At 44.3% G+C, this 17882-nt stretch overlaps 1 long non-coding RNA gene across 2 annotated transcripts; it reads right to left on the bottom strand.

Moving 5' to 3' along the window:
• Positions 1-1270: 1270 nt before the first annotated feature.
• LOC139035625 (uncharacterized) lies at positions 1271-14902 on the bottom strand. Of its 2 annotated transcripts, none has more exons than XR_011488256.1 (3): positions 14816-14902; positions 2273-6753; positions 1271-2151 (listed from the first exon to the last, which is right to left on the bottom strand). It is a non-coding gene; the product is annotated as an uncharacterized lncRNA (long non-coding RNA). The 2 variants fall into 2 exon arrangements; XR_011488257.1 differs by lacking the exon at positions 14816-14902 and adding an exon at positions 10082-10201.
• Positions 14903-17882: the final 2980 nt, after the last annotated feature.

The raw sequence follows: 17882 nt of genomic DNA, 5'->3' as shown, positions 1-17882 counted from the left end.
TCCCAAGCTCTTTCCTATACCAACCCCACTCGATATTCACAACACAGTGAGGTTAACTTCATTGTTGCTAAACCCATTTTTCTATTGAGGAAGTTAAGGATCATTTGCAGCAATGAGCTTCCCCAACTTGAAAGATTTCAGGAAAACAGAGTTTGAGGCAAACTCTGATACCAAACAGCCATTCGTTGTTTTTTTTGTTTGTTTCCAACATTTATTTGGCTGTGTCAGGTGTTGACACAGCATGCATGATCTTTGTTGTGATGTGTGGGATCTTTCCTCGCATTTCCCGGGTTTCTCCAGTTGTGGCGTGTGGGCTCTGGAGCGTGAGGAGTCAGCCTTTGTGGCACTTGGGCTTAGCTGCCTCACAGTATGCAGGATCTTAGTTCCCCAACCAGGGATCAAACCTGAGTCCTCTGCATTGGAGGTTGGATTCTTAACCACCGGACCACCAGGGAAACCCCCTAAAAAGCTATTCGTAAGAAATGCTGAGGTCCCAAGAAAACAAGGCAGGTGTGGTCCCTACCTCACAGAGCTCATAGGCTAGATTCACAGAAACTTTAGGGATGCGAATCCTCCCCATGTGGAAGGATTTTTAAAAAAAAAACTGCTGGCTGATTCATGTCAATGTATGACAAAACCCACTGAAATGTTGTGAAGTAATTAGCCTCCAACTAATAAAAATAAATGAGAAAAAAAAAAAAAAACTGCTTTTTCCCAGAGACTGAAGCTGGGCCCACAATTAGCCGAGAAGTAAATGATGCAGCAGCCTGAGTATGAGGCCTGCAAAAACCCTCATGGTGGTGGTGAAGGCAGGGCCAACCCTGGCTTACATCTGAACCCCCTGGGGAGCCATAAGGAATACTGATGCTAGGTCTGTCCCAGACCACCGAAGTCAGAATCTGGGTTTTTGTGGGAAGAGGCTGTCTTGGGTACGTGTCCCACTTCATTCTGATGTGCAGCCAGAGTTGTAAACCAGTGTTCTGCTGGAAAGATTGGGGCAGGATAGGGACACAGCTGTGAAGTTCTAACTCTGCTTCCTCACTTCTTCTTCCCCTGCTTCCTTCCTGTAGCCCTGCAGTTCTCTTCCCCAGGTCCCCTTCTGAGCGCCCACATCTGCTCCATCCCAGCTGCCTACCAGGGGCTGAGGGGTACTCCTAGCTTCATCACCACCAAGGGCTCCACTCTCAGATCTAAAGATACCTTTCGAAGGGGCCTCCTCAGGGAAGGCTGAGTGGTCAGTGGTGACAAATAAGGCACAGAGACAGTTAGGTGACATGAGAAGTCTATTCAGTTTATTCTGTTTAGTCACATCCCAGAGGCAGCTGTCTGCTGCACTGAATTGTAGGATGGGGCCTGGTATACAACAGTAGGCCAGCTCTCACTGGTGAGACCACGCTGGTGAGACCACCTTCCCTCTCCCCACCCCTGCCCCAGAGATCTCAGGGGAGTTAGGAGAGACTCACATCCTGCTTCTTGCCCATGACCAGAGTAGCCCCAGGTACATGGCCCAACAGAGGGAGCCAATCCTGCTTGGGAGCTCATTCCCCCTCCACATCCTCTCCATCTCTCACCTCCTCTCAGGCATTCTCTCAACGACCCAGAGGAGAAATGGAGGGCCTGCAGTCTCTGCCCAGACAGTGGAGTTGTGGGCTTTTGTGGAGCTGAGGTTGCCCTGTCCCGAGATCTCAATACTTTCCTAAGTCGGAGTTGATTCCCTCCAGCTAGCAGCGGCTGGAACACATTCTAGAATTCATCTGGATTCACCAGGGGGCATGAGAGGAGGTGGGCAGGAATATTGTCCTAAGGTCCCAGAGCAGTGAAGTCCAGTTACCCTGACCAAGCCCATGAGAGTGAGGTGTCATGGCAACAGGAGCCAGCTTTAGCCTGATATTCTATTGGTTATCTGATTTACATATTTTCATAAATGACTTATTGCACTAGATCCCTGTGGCCTAAAGTCAATGGTGTAATAGGAAAGGGACCCATAGCTGGGTCTGTGCATGCAGAGCGTCAGATGGTAGACTCCCATTCATCAGTTGGATGGAGGTCGGTCTCCATGCTTTAGTCTGCCTATTGGTCATCCTTAGCTTGGTTTCTTCAACTGCAGAACCAAAAGAGCACTGCTGGCTCCAGAGCTTCTCCCTGCGGATGCTGTAAAAGTGAACAAGTTATTGATGTTGGGGACCTGGCAGTCTCTGAGTGAAAAGGCTAATAAATCAAACATTCCATCAGGTCTGCTTCCAATTTCTCTTTTCCATGAATGTTTACTCACCGTCTACAGCATGTAGCAGCATGCCCCTGCTCTAATAATGCCAATCTTCTGTGTGTCATAGGTTAAGAGAATAAACTCCGGGCACAGACTGCTTAGATTTTAATCCTGGCTCTCTGCTTTTCCGCTGAGTGACTCTGGTAAGTTATTTCACTTCTCTGTGCCCCAGTTGCCTCATCTGTTAAGTGAAGGTAATAACAGTGCCTGCCTCACAGGGTTGTTAAAGAGAACAAATGAGTTAATACATGCAAATGGCTTAAAAGTGTGCCAAGCCCCTAAGTGTTCAATAAACTTTCACTATGTAGATGATTAATACATAGCATTTTCACATAATGAGCTCACAGAAGTTTATTTATCTGTTTGGCAGCTAAACTCGAACAGCGATTTTTCTAACTTGTCTGATGGTTATTTTAGGGGAAAAAAATGCCCAAGGTACTTATGAAAAATAGAAAAACAGAGGTTCCAGGCCACTGTCCTGAGGATTCCAATTCAGTAGGTCCAGAATGGCCCTGGAGATTCTAATGAAGAGTTTAGGGCATCAGCCGCTCTAATGGGGCTAAGAGGCAAAACCTGGCTTCTACTGGGCTTTCCCAAATTTACTCTGCCAGTTAATCTAAAATGTCAGGGAGGGGAAGGCTGTTTGACTTCCAAGCTTTGGGAAAGCTCACATTGTCTCCCCCATCCCATTTCAGCAAGAGAGCCTTCCTAGAAGAGGTGGAGTAATTTCCAGAACTGGAATAGAGGGAGAGACCTGGGCTCACAGGCAGACAAGAAGATGGGGAGTTGAGGACTGGGGACCCAAGAGAGTAAGTGGCCATGGGCGGCCTAGAGGCACCCACATCTGGTACTTCTTTGAGAACTGCACATGTGGCATCTAGCCAGTCTCTTTAGGTGTCTGTCCTTCCCTATTCCCAGAATAAAGTCCAAAGGTCCCCATAAACTACAGGCCCATTTTTACAGAAATTCGGACCCCCTTCTCGAATCAGGTGTTCACTGATTGAACCACATCTCCTGAACATTCACCAGGCATTGGCATGACAAAATTACGTGTCTCTGACTGAGTGCTTCTCTCTGAGTGTGATACAGACCTTTCTCAGTGGAGAAGCTTGGTATTCATGGGAAGGACACGTGAAAAACTCTTAGCAGTGCCAAGGGACAAGTGTGTGCTAGTGGTCTGCCACCACTGTGATGGGAGCTCTGAGAGAGGAAATCTGGGGAGGGGGAGTGTTGCAGTCTTGGGAGGCTTCTCAGAGGAGTTGAGACAGGTTTTGAAGGATAAAGTGCATTCACACTGCCAGAGTAAGAAGAAGTATTCTAATTTTTTTTTTTTAATTAGTCAGAGGAAAGATACCAAGGTGGCTGGAATGCAGAGGCTGAGCGTGGGGTTGGGCAGTAGGTTGGTTCGACTCCCAAATATCCCTGGGTTCCATGCAAGGCGTCCCTCCCTCCACAGGGAGAGCTGAAAGGACGAGAAGGTCCCGGGATGGTGTCTGTCCCCGCTGAGGCCCGTCACTCCCGTGGAAAATGCAGCCCCTTCTCATTCAGTAGCAGGAAACAGCGCTCCCTGTAGCCAAACCTTCCTCAAGGACTTGCTTTACCCACGATCAAATCCTGGCTCAGTCTCTGCCTGCTGCTACATCAGGCCCTGGTGTTACCTGCTAGCCAAGTCTCTTCCGGTGAAGGGGGCATGGCTTCACGGTCATTTTGTAACTTCCTGAATGTGTCTTTGGAACAAGCTGGGACCTATCTGTGCCCTCAGACCTCTATGAAGAAAAGGGTGTAGTTGAAGCTGTTACCCCACAGTGTTCTGGGCAGGTGGCGGTGGGGAGAGGGGGCTCTAGAATGGGCCTTGCTTCCCCCTTCGGATCCCCCTCTCACCTGTCATGGTGCTATAAATTCCCACCATCTGAGTCACATTTACAGTCCTGTAGAAGTGGTAAGGCTGTGTCCCCTTTAGCTGGTAAGTCACAGATGCTTACTGATGCTCTTTCCACGCTTCTCTGGCTTTGCACCTGTTGCCTCTGTTTAGACAACTGCCACGTTTGCCTGATGATCAGGCCTCTTAACTGTGGCCGGTACTTCTGATTACAAGCAGGACACTCGTGGCTGAGAATGGTATAACTCTGTTGTTAAGGACAAGTGTTCTGGAGTCTGACTGTCTGAGTTTGGAACTCAGTTCTGCGTCGTTCTTGTCTTTAATGTTTCTTTGCCTCAATTCCTTTATCTGTAAAGTGGAAATCAGAACATACCTACCTCTTTGGGCTGTGGGGAAAAGAAAATGAGCTCATATACATCAATCTCTCCAACAGTGCCTGGAACACAGCAAGCCCACAATAAAAATTAGCCATAAGTATTATCTCCTTTCAGAAGTCCTGCTCTCAGGTCTTCCCAGGTGGCTCAGTGGTTAAGCAATCTGCCTGCCAGTGCAGGAGACTTGAGATCTATCCCTGGGTCAGGAAGATCCCCTGGAGAAGGGACTGGCAGTTGTTGCCTGGAGAGCCCTATGGACAGAGGAGCCTGGCAGGCTATGGTCCATGGGTTCAGAAAGAGTTAGACATGACTCGGCAAGTAAACGACAGAAGTCCTGCCCTCGCTTCAAATCCTTATGTCAAAACGGAGGCCCGAGTCCTTAGTTCTCACCTGGCCCCTCAATTAAAAAGCTCTGTAGGCTCTTATTTAACAGGCGAGGAATTAAAGCCCAGGGTGATGAAGTGAGTCGGTCAAGGACACACAGCAAACCAAAAGCAAAGTGGGGCTCAGGACTCCTGCCCACTTCCCATGAGTCTGCTCCCACCAGCCTGGCAACCCCACCAGAAGCTTTGGACACCTGCAGAGAGCTTGAAGAGCAATGTCGGCTCAGTGCCAAAATCACCTGGACCATTTATTGAAAATGCAGATTCCTGGGGTCCTATTGGATTCTGATCCAGTAAGTCTAGGCTGGGACCCCAAATTATCATTTTAAAAAGCACACTTAAAAAAAAAAAAGCACACTTGCTCTCCTTCCCCCACCTAGGCAATACTAATTCAGGTGGTTTGCACTTTGAAAAATACCTCTCAAAAGCCAATCTTCGTCATGTGCCTCCACTGGAGATGAAATCCAAGGCAGAGCCCAGTAAGGCCCTGTGGCCAGCCCTGGGCTGCACTCTTGGGAACCACCCGCTCCAGTGCTGTTGCCGGGCATGCCTGTTGTCCCTCACTGGTATTTCAGGAATTTGGTCACATTCTTTCACACTCTCATCTTGAAAAGGAACTGCCAGTCCTTCAGACAAAGATGCACCTGTACCCCTGCAAAATCAGTGGGACGTTCAACACCAAGATTATCATTCCACTGGGCATTGTTTACTGCAGTGGGAAGGCTGGGAGCCAGGGGGATTGTGGGTAATCTGATTCATGGTGCCTACCTCCTCCATGGGTGACCTCATCGAAAGCTTACTGCATGCAGTACTGCCTCAGAAGCTTCTGTCCCAACTTTCCTACAACACTGACTTCATGGCCCTTCTTACTAGCGGGAGGAAATCAAATACTTGAAGAAAGAACAAATACTCAAAGACCAGTGTTTAGAGATAGTGGGAAGAAGGACAGTTCTTTGTGTCTGTTTATTAAGGGGCTCTGACTGTGGACAGCTATCCACTAGGAAAAGGGAAAGTGTTAGTCACTCAGTCCTGTCTGACTCTTTGCAACGCTATGGACTACAGCCTCCTGGGCTCCTCTGTCCATAGGATTCACCAGGCAAGAATACTGAAGTGAGTTGCCATTCCCTTCTCCAGGTGATCTTCCCACCCCAGGTACTGAACCCAGGTCTCCCACATTGCAGGCAGATTCTCTACCATCTGAGCCACCAGGGAAGCCCTGGAAAAGAGAGAACATTCCCAGACCGAGGAAGTGGTCAACTCTGAGATACTGTTTTAAAAAAAGTATTGACAGGAGTAAGCCAGCTTTTGGAAGATTTCATTTTGGAGGGTTTTAAGAGCTCTGCTCACATCTCAGCTTTTGACTTTCTCTTGCGTAGAACTTGTACTCGGGCCTGTGTTTATTTATTTCCATTTCTGAGTTATCACTGGGACACCGATAACAAGGTCTGCTGATCAGAATACAACTGTGAGGACTAAGAAAGACCATGATAATTGTCCTTCAGCAATCTGAGGTTAGCCTTTGTCAGCAGTGTTGCCTGCAGGAGGATGTGCATAGCCTTCAGGGTCAGCCAGAATGGCTTCCAGTCCCAGATCTGCTGGTCTCTGGTTGTGGGGCCTTGGACAAGTGACTTAAATTTCTGAGTCTCCATTTTCTTGTCTGCAAAATGGGGATACTCATATTGAGCTTAGAGGAGTTCTGTGCTGATCAAAGTACATAGTAAATGTCTAACATGGTACCCATCAGAAGACAGTTGATATATAGTTGTTGTTCTCTATTTTCTTCTTGGTAACACAAAGATGAAAAGTGACTGTGCCATTGTTCAGTTAAGGAGTAAAAGAATCACTTTGAAGCTAGAAAAAAAGGAAAAGATATTTAATCTATTCAGTAGACAGCAACAAAGCAAAAAAGGAAAAAGACACAAGTAACTAGAAAGCAAAAAGTGATAGAGGATAGTTAAATATATCAGTAATCACAACAAATACAAACTGATTAAACTTATCTGCTAAAGGACAAATTTTCAGTTTGGATTTACATTTTTTTCATTCACTCGTTTGAGAAATAATTACCATGTTTTAGGCACTGGAATCTAGCTAAAAGCTATTCACAAAATATACATGTGAAGGAAGTTGAAAACAAAAGATTAGGAAAAATATACCAAGTAAATATTAACTAAAAGAAAGTTGATTTAGCAGTATTAATTTGAAACAAAATAGACTTCAAGACAGAAACTTGGCAATAAACAAGGTCTTGAAGGGAACAGTTCACCCAAAAAATATAACTATCCTGAACCTATACTCATCTTGCAACATAGACTCAAAATACATAAAGCAAAAACTGACATTATAAGGAAATATTGACAATCCACATCATAGTGATGGATTTTAATCACTTATCTCAGAAAGGGTCCAAATAAAAACATTAGACAGGCTGTAGAAGATTTGAACTGTGGGTCAAATCTATGACCCTTGCATCTCATAAGTAAAGAATGAATAGCGTTTTAAGTAAAACTTATGGAAATTAATCATGTACCCTAGGCCATAAAAGAAATGTCAAAAGGCACTGAAGAATTGACAATATATAGGTCACACACTCTGTACAGTGTAATAAAATTATGTCAGAAACCAAAACATTTCTACACAAAACCCAGGTGTTAAGAAAATTTCTAAACAGATTTCTTAATAATTAATGAGTCAAATAAAGAATAATCATGGAAATTTTTAAATATTTTGTAACTGAATGACAAAAAGGTACTATATAGCAAAGAACCACACAAATACAATCACCACCCCAGGAACATCTCTGTAGCATGGGGATATGCCAATAGAATGGGGCCCTGACACAGTTGGAAGCCTTGAAAGCTAGCGCAGATAGAGTTACAGTAGTGCTGGATGAGATTATTCCTCAAATACCTTTTTTTAAAAAAATTGAACTGTCATTGATTTACAATATCATGTTAGTTTGAGGTGTATAGCGCAGGGATTCTGTTATACATACATATGTATCTCCCTTCTCTTTCACATTCTTTTCCCTTATAGGTTATTACAAAATACTGCATAGTTCCCTGTGCTGTACAGTAGGTACCTGTTGGTTATATATTTTTTCTTTTTATGTATTTATTTATTTTTGATTGAACAATAATTGCTTTACAGTATTGTGTTGGTTTCTACCAAACACTAACTGAATCAGCCATAGGTTTACCCATGTCCCCTCTCATTTGAACATCCTTCCCACTTCTCTCCCCATCCAACCCCTCTAGGTTGTTTCCAAGCCCCAGGTTGAGTTCCCTGAGTCATACAGCAAATTCTCATTGGCTACCTATTTTACAAATGGTAATGTACTGGAAAAGTTCAGTTTTCATTCCAATCCCAAAGAAAGGCAATGCCAAAGAATGTCCAGACTACCACACAGTTGCACTCATCTCACACACTAGCAAAGTCATGCTCAAAATTCTCCAAGCCAGGCTTCAGCGATACATGAACTGTGAAATTCCAGAAGTTCAAGCTGGTTTTAGAAAAGGCAGAGGAACCAGAGATCAAATTGCCAACATCCACTGGATCATCCAGAAAGCAAAAAAGTTTCAGGAAAACATCCATTTCTGCTTTATTGACTATGCCAAAGCCTTTGACTGTGTGCATCACAACAAACTGTGGAAAATTCTGAAAGAGATGGGAATACCAGACCACCTGACCTACCTCTTGAGAAACCTGTATGCAGATCAGGAAGCAACAGTTAGAACTGGACATGGAACAACAGACTGGTTCCAAATAGGAAAAGGAGTATGTCAAGGCTGTATACTGTCACCCTGCTTATTTAACTTATATGCAGAGTACATCATAAGAAATGCTGGGCTGGAGGAAGCACAAGCTGGAATCAAGATTGCTGGGAGAAATGTCAATAACCTCAGATATGCAGATGACACCACCCTTGTGGCAGAAAGTGAAGAGGAACTAAAAAGCCTCTTGATGAAAGTGAAAGAGGAGAGTGAAAAAGTTGGCTTAAAACTCAACATTCAGAAAACTAAGATCATGGCATCGGGTCCCATCATTTCATGGGAAATAGATGGAGAAACAGTGGAAACAGTGGCTGACTTTATTTTGGGGGGCTCTGAAATCACTGCAGATGGTGATTGCAGCCATGGAATTAAAAGACGCTTACTCCTTGGAAGGAAAGTTGTGACCAACCTAGATAGCATATTATAAAGCAGAGACATTACTTTGCCAACAAAGGTCCATCTAGTCAAGGCTATGGTTTTTCCAGTAGTCATGTATGGATGTGAGAGTTGTACTAAAAAGAAAGCTGAGTGCTGAAGAATTAATGCTTTTGAATTGTGGTGTTGGAGGAGACTCTTGAGAGTCCCTTGGACTGCAAGGAGACCCAACCAGTCCATCCTAAAGGAAATCAGTCTTGAATATTCATTGGAAGGACTGATGTTGAAGCTGAAACTCCAGTACTTTGGTCACCTGATGCAAAGAGCTGACTCATTTGAAAAGACCCTGATTACGGGAAAGAACGAGGGCAGGAGGAGAAGGGGACAACAGAGCATGAGGTGGTTGGATCAAATCATGGACTCAATGGACATGGGTTTGGGTGAACTCCGGGAGTTGCTGATAGACAGGGAGGCCTGTCATCCTGCGGTTCATGGGGTCACAAAAAGTTGTGCACGACTGAGTGACTGAACTGAATTGAACTGAATGTATGTTTCCATGTCATTCTCTCCATACCTCCCACCCTGTCCTGATTATCTATTTTATATACAGCTGTGTATACATGTTAATCTTACCTTTGATTTCTTCCTAGTTTTATTTAACTCTGTTGCCTCTGTCTGAAATGCCTTCTTCCCCTGCATACCCTACATCGGCCTCCCCAGCCTGACCTTCATCTGGTTAACTTCTTTTCATACATTAAGAACCAGTTCAATTGTCATTGATTCAGCTTACCCTTGGCTCCCTCAGCATCTCTTTTCTAGAGCACTTTTTGATCACAAGTAGTTGTTTGTGTACATGTTTCTCCTTTACAACAGCTATAAACTCTACAGAGTAGAGGCTACATCCTAGTCTTCTTCACTACCTAGAGCCACACATGGTCAGCACTCAGAAAGTTTTTGTTGAAAGACCATTGGGGTTTTCATCCCCACACTTATGTCTTTAATTATCTGGAACATTTCAGACTGTGGCTTACCTGCCATGGCTGGAAGGAAGCTCCCCAACTCTGGTTTCCAAAGGTGCGCTTCAGAGACTCAAACCATTTCCGTGCCAGAGAGAGCCAGGAGCCACATACCCACCAAGTCATGGCCCCCGCTGAAACCACAGCTACAATGTAAAGAGGCCACTTTAAATCAGAGCCCAGGATTTCACTGCACAATCTACCCTCTGGTAGTTGCAAATTCGGACTTTGGGTCCAAATCCTGCCTAGAAAATTGGCATTTACCTGCTTTTACAGAAAGAAATAAGATTTCACTCTAGGCAAGAAAAACCTCATTAAAGACTGTATTTACCTTCCTGGAGTCATTTGCCTGATGTGAACTGAATCCTAAAATGCAAATTCTTTCCTGGGGCATGAGGATGGCAGCTTGATGTTGCAACATTGCTCAAAACAATTTGAAAGCAATTCTGTTATTATTATTATCATCATCATCATTATCATTATTTCAACCTAGCGATTAGGTTGATATGATTAAGTCAGCATTTCAGCAAATTGTTATGGCATGAAGGAGAGACAGAGAGTATGTGTGTGTGTGTGAGGGGGGTTAGAGTTGTCATCATCATTTCTATTCTGTTTTAGGGGTTAAATATTTAACCACAACTATGCGCTACAGGCTGAAACCTGATGCATAAGAGGGAGCCAGGGAGAAAGGAGGGCTCCTAACCATAGTTCTTATTAATATGAAGGTAGTCAACATGACTACCTTCTTAATAAAGTACATGTAAGCTGGTCTTTGAGGCCATAAGAGATCACGTGTATACACACCAGCTTCTCAGCACCTCCCCTGGATGCTGGCTGTCTCCATGTCTGAGCATTCTGGCAGCCCGTAGAAAGCTAAGATGAACTTGACTTAATTAAGCAAGTGAAAGCAGCGCTTGCGGTTTATAACCCCCAAGAGCCACTGCTTGACTCATTACCACCCCCAATTACCCAACACTTCAACAGACCTGCAAAGCAGGGGAGAGGGTGAATAGCTTTAGATCCCTTCCATGGAGTCAGGGCAGCAGCTTTGAAAAAGTTGGAGTCAGACCTGCGTATGAGTTCAAACTGTGTGACCTTGCGCAGGTTACTTAACCTCTCTGTGATGAATCTGTCTTCTCATCACGAAATAGGGGCTATAATCCTCTCCCTTAGGGTAGTTATGAAGGTTAAAGAGATAAAACCGGTATCACATTTACAGTATGCATTATAGGCACTCAGGAAAGAGTAGCTCCTTGGTGGTTATGGTTATTCTGCTCTCATTAGTTCACATCTCAGCACCTGTTTTCTGCCCCCACATGCCTAACTCAGTGCCTACCTCGGGGACCCCCTGGTACTTGTTGACCTTTCAGAAACTAGATGGCCAAAGGGACTGTCTGAAGACATCCAGGAGGAGGCACCCCACCCCTGGGGAATCTCTCCACTCTCTCCCCTGGCCCTGGGAAGTAACTTGAGATGTCAGCTGGGCACTGCTCTTAGAGGACAATGTGTTTACAAGTACTGCCAGGCCCATGGTGTGCAGGTTGCAATGGGACATTTGGGGATTGGGTTTGGGGGTCTCCCTTCCCTGGGGACCCCCTGTTGATCTGTAGTGGGAGGCATTCATACGACCTACCCCTGCACCCTCACACACGCACACTCACACATACATTCACACACATCCACACTCACACACACACATTCACATTCACACACACATTCACACACTTACATACCGTATTATGCCTCATTTTCTCTTTGGAGACTTCAGTTTGGACTGAACGGCAATATCTCCGTTCACAAAGTGGAAATAGAAGATACATAAATATTTTATCAGCGGTTTAATCCCCCCTTCTTAAGCTTACTTTTTAAAACTTGGAAATTATTTTTTAAGAAAAATAGAAAATCAGGGGGAAAATATCTGTAGTCCCACTCTCCAAACAACTTTGCTAACATTCAGCACTATCTCTTGCAAGTCTTTTATGCGTATTTTATTTTATATAGTAATGATTATACTATGTATTTGATATCTAATTGTGTATATCTTGATTCTTTCACTTAATTTATAGAGTAAGCATCATTTTAATAGTTGCATAGTGTTCCATAAAGAAGGATACACCACAAATTATTTGTCCCAGTCACTGGAACCTTAGATCGATGTCTAAACGGTTGCTATTATAAATGGAGTTACGAAATTAAATTTTTCCTTCTTTGGGAGTTGTTCTATCTCAGGAATTATTTTTTAGAAATATAAAGTTAAATGTTATGAGACTCTTAATACATATCTCCAGACTGATTTCCAAAAGAGTTACATCAGTGTATGAACCCCCAAACTTTTGCTCTTGATCTTTACTGATATGACCCTCCAAGAAAAAACCCGGCATCCTTGGAGGATGCCTCACTTGGGCAGCAGGACTTGGTACCACCACTAAGTTCATCATCACTCACCAAACGGTGACCCCCACACCACTGAATACAGAGGAAGACATTAGGGTAAAAAAAAAAAAAAAGCAAACTGTTTAAAGTATTAGAAAAACTATGAAACACACAAAATCCCTGCTTCCATAAGTATTATTGTTTAGGAGTTGGCTATAGTATGTATTTAAGTTTTATAAAAAGGTGTTGGCTCAAAGAACTGTGCTGTGCTCAGACGTGTCCAACTCCTTGCAACCCCGTGGACCATAGCCCGCCTTTCCTCCCCCTCTGTCCATGGGAGTCTCCAGAACATGGGTTGCCATTTCCTCCCCCAGGGGATCTTCCCAACCCAGGGATGGAACCTGCATCTCCTGCAATGGCAGGTGGATTCTTTACCACTGAACCACCAGGGAAACCCCCAAAAAGAACTACTGTGTGATAAAAGTTTAGACCACACAGTATTATGATAAAAGCTATAAAAGTACAGCAGGAATGTCTATCCTGGTCAAATAGGCAGAGCCCGATATGCCCTTAGAAGGAATTAGGGACAAGGTAGGAAAAGTGAACAAAGAAAATGGCTTTCCACACACACAGGCCCACATGCTGATGAAAATGCAGAGACCCTTGGAGGGTTGGGGGTGAGGTGTGGGCAGCACCGTATGCTGCCATCAGACATTGCTATCTGGGTGGGAGAGAAGGACCTAAGAAAGTGAAGGGGCCAGAGCAGACCCTGGGGTCCTAGACACGACCATGAGGGTTGGGGGCACAGGGAGAAAAGAAAAGATGAGAACGGCAACTCAGAGGGAAGTTCTATAAACTCTTTTGCCAGTTTCATAATGTCACCTTGAACACAAGTGTCATCCAAGTAAAGCCAGAGCTGAGTCCTGTTTCCCTGCTGCTAAAGCATCCAGCTATGTGGCAAGAGCGTGAGATTAGGATCAGTCAGACTTGTGGGCAGATTCTGGGTCTGCCGCTTCATAGCTGGACACATGCTCTGGTTTATAACTTATGTGGGGATGGTAGTGCTGCAAGTTTCATTGCACCACTGGGAGGAAGAGAAATGATGGATGTGCCCTAGCTTGGTGCCTTGCACAAAGACAGATTCCAATAGGGCCAGTAGGAAAAATGGGGAGGGAAGTGGGGCATAGGAGGGCCAAGTGGCGACAGTAGAGAAGAGGGGAACGTGATCTGGGGTTGAGTGGGAGTCATGCTGCTTGTCGGTAATTCATCCCACCAATAATTCTCGGTCCTTCTCCACAGAAATCAGAGGACATCCTGCCTTGCCCAGTCTTTTGCAGGGGAGTCCCAGCCAAGGAGAGGTGCCTGACTAGGGAATCCCACATACCCACCAACTTCCAAAGAGCTGAAACTGGTAAGAACTACTGAGAGCCCATAATACAACTTGAGCTGGTTAAATAGTATCCCCCCAAAACGCATGCCCACCATGAACCTCAGAATGTCACCTTATTTGGAAATGAGGTCTTTGCAATGTAAGTGGTTAAAGCTCAAGATGAGATCATACTGGATTTGGATGGGCCCCAAATCCAATGGCTGGTGTCCTTAGAAGAAGCAGAGAGGACACACAGAGGCAAGAAGGCTAAGTACAGACAGATGCAGAGATTGGAGTGATGCTACCATGAGCCAAGGAACACCAGGGGTCACCAGGAGTCAGAAGAGCAAGGAAGGATGCTCCATGGAAACTTAAGAAGGGTCATGACCCTGCTGACAACTTTTTAATCAGCATGCCAATTAACTGAAAGTCTATCTTGTTTTATTTAGATCTTTAAGTATTTCACAATTGATTTTAGATGTGTCAGCAAGAATTCAGAAGTATAACTGATTAACTATCCAGAACTGGTGGGTAAGAGTCTAGTCTTAACAACATATTATACTCAAACACACACACCTACAAGGCATGGAAAATCTGACTGATAAGGAACCAGCTCAGATGTCCTGATGACAACTTGACTTGGGACTTCTGGCCTCTCAAACTGAGAGAGAATAAATTGCTGTTGTTTTAAGCCACTCCGTTTGTGGTCCTTTGTTGCTGCAGCCTCAGAAAATGAATCCACCAAGCATCTGTTTACAGAGGAAGAAACCAAGACCATCACTGTCCCCCCCCCTCCCCCGCAGAAAGGCAGCAGCTAAACAGGGCTGGAACCCAGCCCTCCACCCCCATCCAGGGCTCTCCCTTACTCTAAGTCTCTGGCATACAGTTTCACACCTAGGTTTGGGCCAGAAAAAGGCCCATTTTGACAAAGCCACCTAGCCCTATGTGTGTGCCCTCCCCAGAGAAAACACAGTGAGTGGAACCCACACTTCCCAATAATGACTTACTGCTCAGTCCTGGGTGAGAGCTCTGACTGGTACATCATCTTGAGACTGATGAGCTTGCCTGTAGGTGTCATGAGAGACGAAACACCAGCAAGCCCCTCCCCTGCTGAAACCAATAGGCAAGAGGTTAATCCCCAGAGACCTCAGGGGACTGCCACGCAACAGGTGCTTCATAAAAAAAAAAAAAAATTAAATAACATGTGATAAGTACCAGAACTTCCCTGGAGGTCCAGTGACTCCTCTCTGTCAATGCAGATAAGTACATGTTACATCAGGGAGTGTTTTGGGATTAATATGCCCAGGTATCCCTTTAACAAGGAACAGAGTCTTCTGTTCCTTTCGTGAGGCACCTACTAGGAGCCAGATGCCTTGCTCAGTTTTTCCATCAGGCCCCGCAGGAAATAGGCTGGACACTCATGGCAGGTTAATTTGAGGAGAGTTGAAGAAAGGGGCTATTTACAAAGCAGAAGGACTATTTACGAACCAAGGAACTTCCCTGGTGGTCTGCTGGTTAAAACTTTGCCTTCCCAATGCAGGGGGCACAGGTTCAATCCCTGGTAGGGGAACTAAGGTCCTGCATGCCAGGGTGTATAACCAAAACAATATTTTTTTAAAGTGTGGGCAGAGTATGGTGGAGAATGCAGCACCCCAGGATGGGTGATGTGGAGTATTGCTACTGGAGACTGAAGGGCTAAGAGGTGGGAGGGGGGAGCTGTGAGTACAGGAGCTGTGATATAGGGTTGAGGGCCCTGCCTGCGGATGGTGCAGCCTCCATGTCCTGTACAGAATCCCGGGGATCGGGGCGGGGTGGGGGGTCAGGGAGGAGCGGGGGTGGGTAAAGGCAAGCACACCTGTCCTCTTGGGGTCAGCTGGCTTGTAATCATATCAGTTAATTTTCACAATAACCCTGTGAGGGAGGTGCTATTGCTCACTAGCCTGTTTCAGAGACTGGAAAATAAAGTGAAAAAAAGAAACCACTTCTGGTCATTATTGAGCCAGGATTTGAGCCCAAATCTCTCTGATTCCACAGACTACAAGAGTTCTTCTGTTCTCATGCATTAGGACATAATTTGCCATGAAGTTAACACCAGATAAATGCTGTAGATGTGAGTAATTTCAAGAACACAGATGATAAAGTGTCATAAAACAATAAGGAAGTAACAAATTTTTAGTATTTATTAAATTTTGTTTTCAATAAAATGTGTTTAATTATAAGTTTATATAATTTCCTCTTTAATTGTGGCAATATTTAACTACTGACTTGCAAATTCCAAAAAACTTATCAGTCACCTTTTGCAAGCTGGTATGGGCTGTCTCCAGCACCCACTGAACAGTTAAATTTCTTTTCTGTGGCTTACACAGTACTATCTCTCCAAAATTAATTACTGTTTAGGGGAGAAAAGTATATTCATGATTTCATGGTGCTATTAGATCATAGTACCCACATGCATGCAGCTCACACTGATGAAAATGTTAAGAAGAAATCCAAAGAGAAGAGTCCATGTCCTCTGGAGACCGTGGACTACAGTGTGTGGAACTTCTCCCTCCTTGGTCCCTGCTGGGCCCCAGGATTTGAGGGGCCCACAAGAGAGCCTGGAGAGGAAAGGATAAAGAAAGCTGAACAAATAGTTGAATGGGTGATCCTTTAGAATGAATGTCCCAAGGCCAGAGTATCAGGAGGGGCTGGAAAGGATGGAGCCAGAGAGTTAGAAACTTCTAGTGGCAAGGGGAAGAGGTTTCCAAATGAGCTGGGTGGAGATGGGACGACCTGGACCCTTGCTAAAGTGTGTGATAAACTCAGGGTTCGGTGAACCAGGTTGAGTGTAAGAGAAGGTCACTGGGACCTCTGCTTGTGATGGACTTTGTTTTAAGTGCCTTTCCTTTAAAACTCAGGAGCAAATCCAAATGAATAGGAAATAGACCTAAATCTTCAGAACCTGAGTGGTCAAGAAGATGAAAGTCACCGAACTTATTTTCAAAACTGATGAGCCTTCATCATTGTATACAGTATGGCAGTACAGTCTCCAATACGGCAGATGCTTCTCCAGGTGAGGGTAATTTAAACATCCTCCCAACAGGATATTCCAAATCAAGACCTTGAAGTCCTCAGGACACTTCCCACAAGCACCGTGGTGACTTTAGCTTTTACTTTTATTGATGCATAGTTGATTTACAATGTTAATTTCAGCTGTACAGCAAAGTGACTCCATTATGCATATGAATATATTCTTCTTTATATTCTTTTCCATTATGATTTATTTGTGACTTTGAATTGAGAAACATCAAGCCAATCCTGTTGCCATTGTCATACTTTTGGAAAAGTCCTTTATCAAGGGATTCTAAAACACACACACACACACACACACACACATACACGTATTTCCCTCCACCTTCTTAGAATTCCATTGTCAAGTATCTTCATTTATAAAAAGGGCCCTGAAATCATTTCACCTCTCCTGAGACTCACTTACTCTCATCTGCCTGTTAATGGTAACAAATCCATTAAACATAAAATGTCCAAATCAAATAAGCACTCTTTTTCTTTATCCTCAAAATCTATTTTCAAAAAAAAGTACAAGTAACACGTGCTGAATAACGAAACGTTTAAAAATTGGAGGGACTTGAAGAACAGAATAAAAATCATGTTATTATTAAAAAAAAAAAGATTAAGGGCAGGAGTAGAAGGGCGCAACAGAGGATAAAATGGTTGGATGGCATCACCGACTCAGTGGACATGAATCTGAGCCAACTCCAGGAGATAGTGAAGGATAGGGAAGCCTGGCATGCTGCAGTCCAGTGGTTGCAAAGAGTCAGACACGACTTGGTGACTGAACAACAACAATGTATAACTGAGTCACCTTGCTGCACAGAAGAAATTAACACGCATGGTAAATCACCTACACTTCAATGAAATTTAAAAAGAAAGTACAGAGTCCATTGCATGTACAAGAATAGCCAGGGGAAAGAGTCAAGTCTGATTTTATGAAACTTTTGTTTCAGTTATGTATGTATGGATGTGTAATGTACTGTACAACGTTGTAAAATAAATTTACAAATAGGAAATAGGACT

This window comes from Odocoileus virginianus, chromosome 6, assembly GCF_023699985.2.
Source record: "Odocoileus virginianus isolate 20LAN1187 ecotype Illinois chromosome 6, Ovbor_1.2, whole genome shotgun sequence".
Taxonomy (NCBI): Eukaryota; Metazoa; Chordata; class Mammalia; order Artiodactyla; family Cervidae; genus Odocoileus; species Odocoileus virginianus.
The sequence above is the reverse complement of the archived record's forward strand: the minus strand, read 5'-3'. Positions and strand labels throughout refer to the sequence as shown.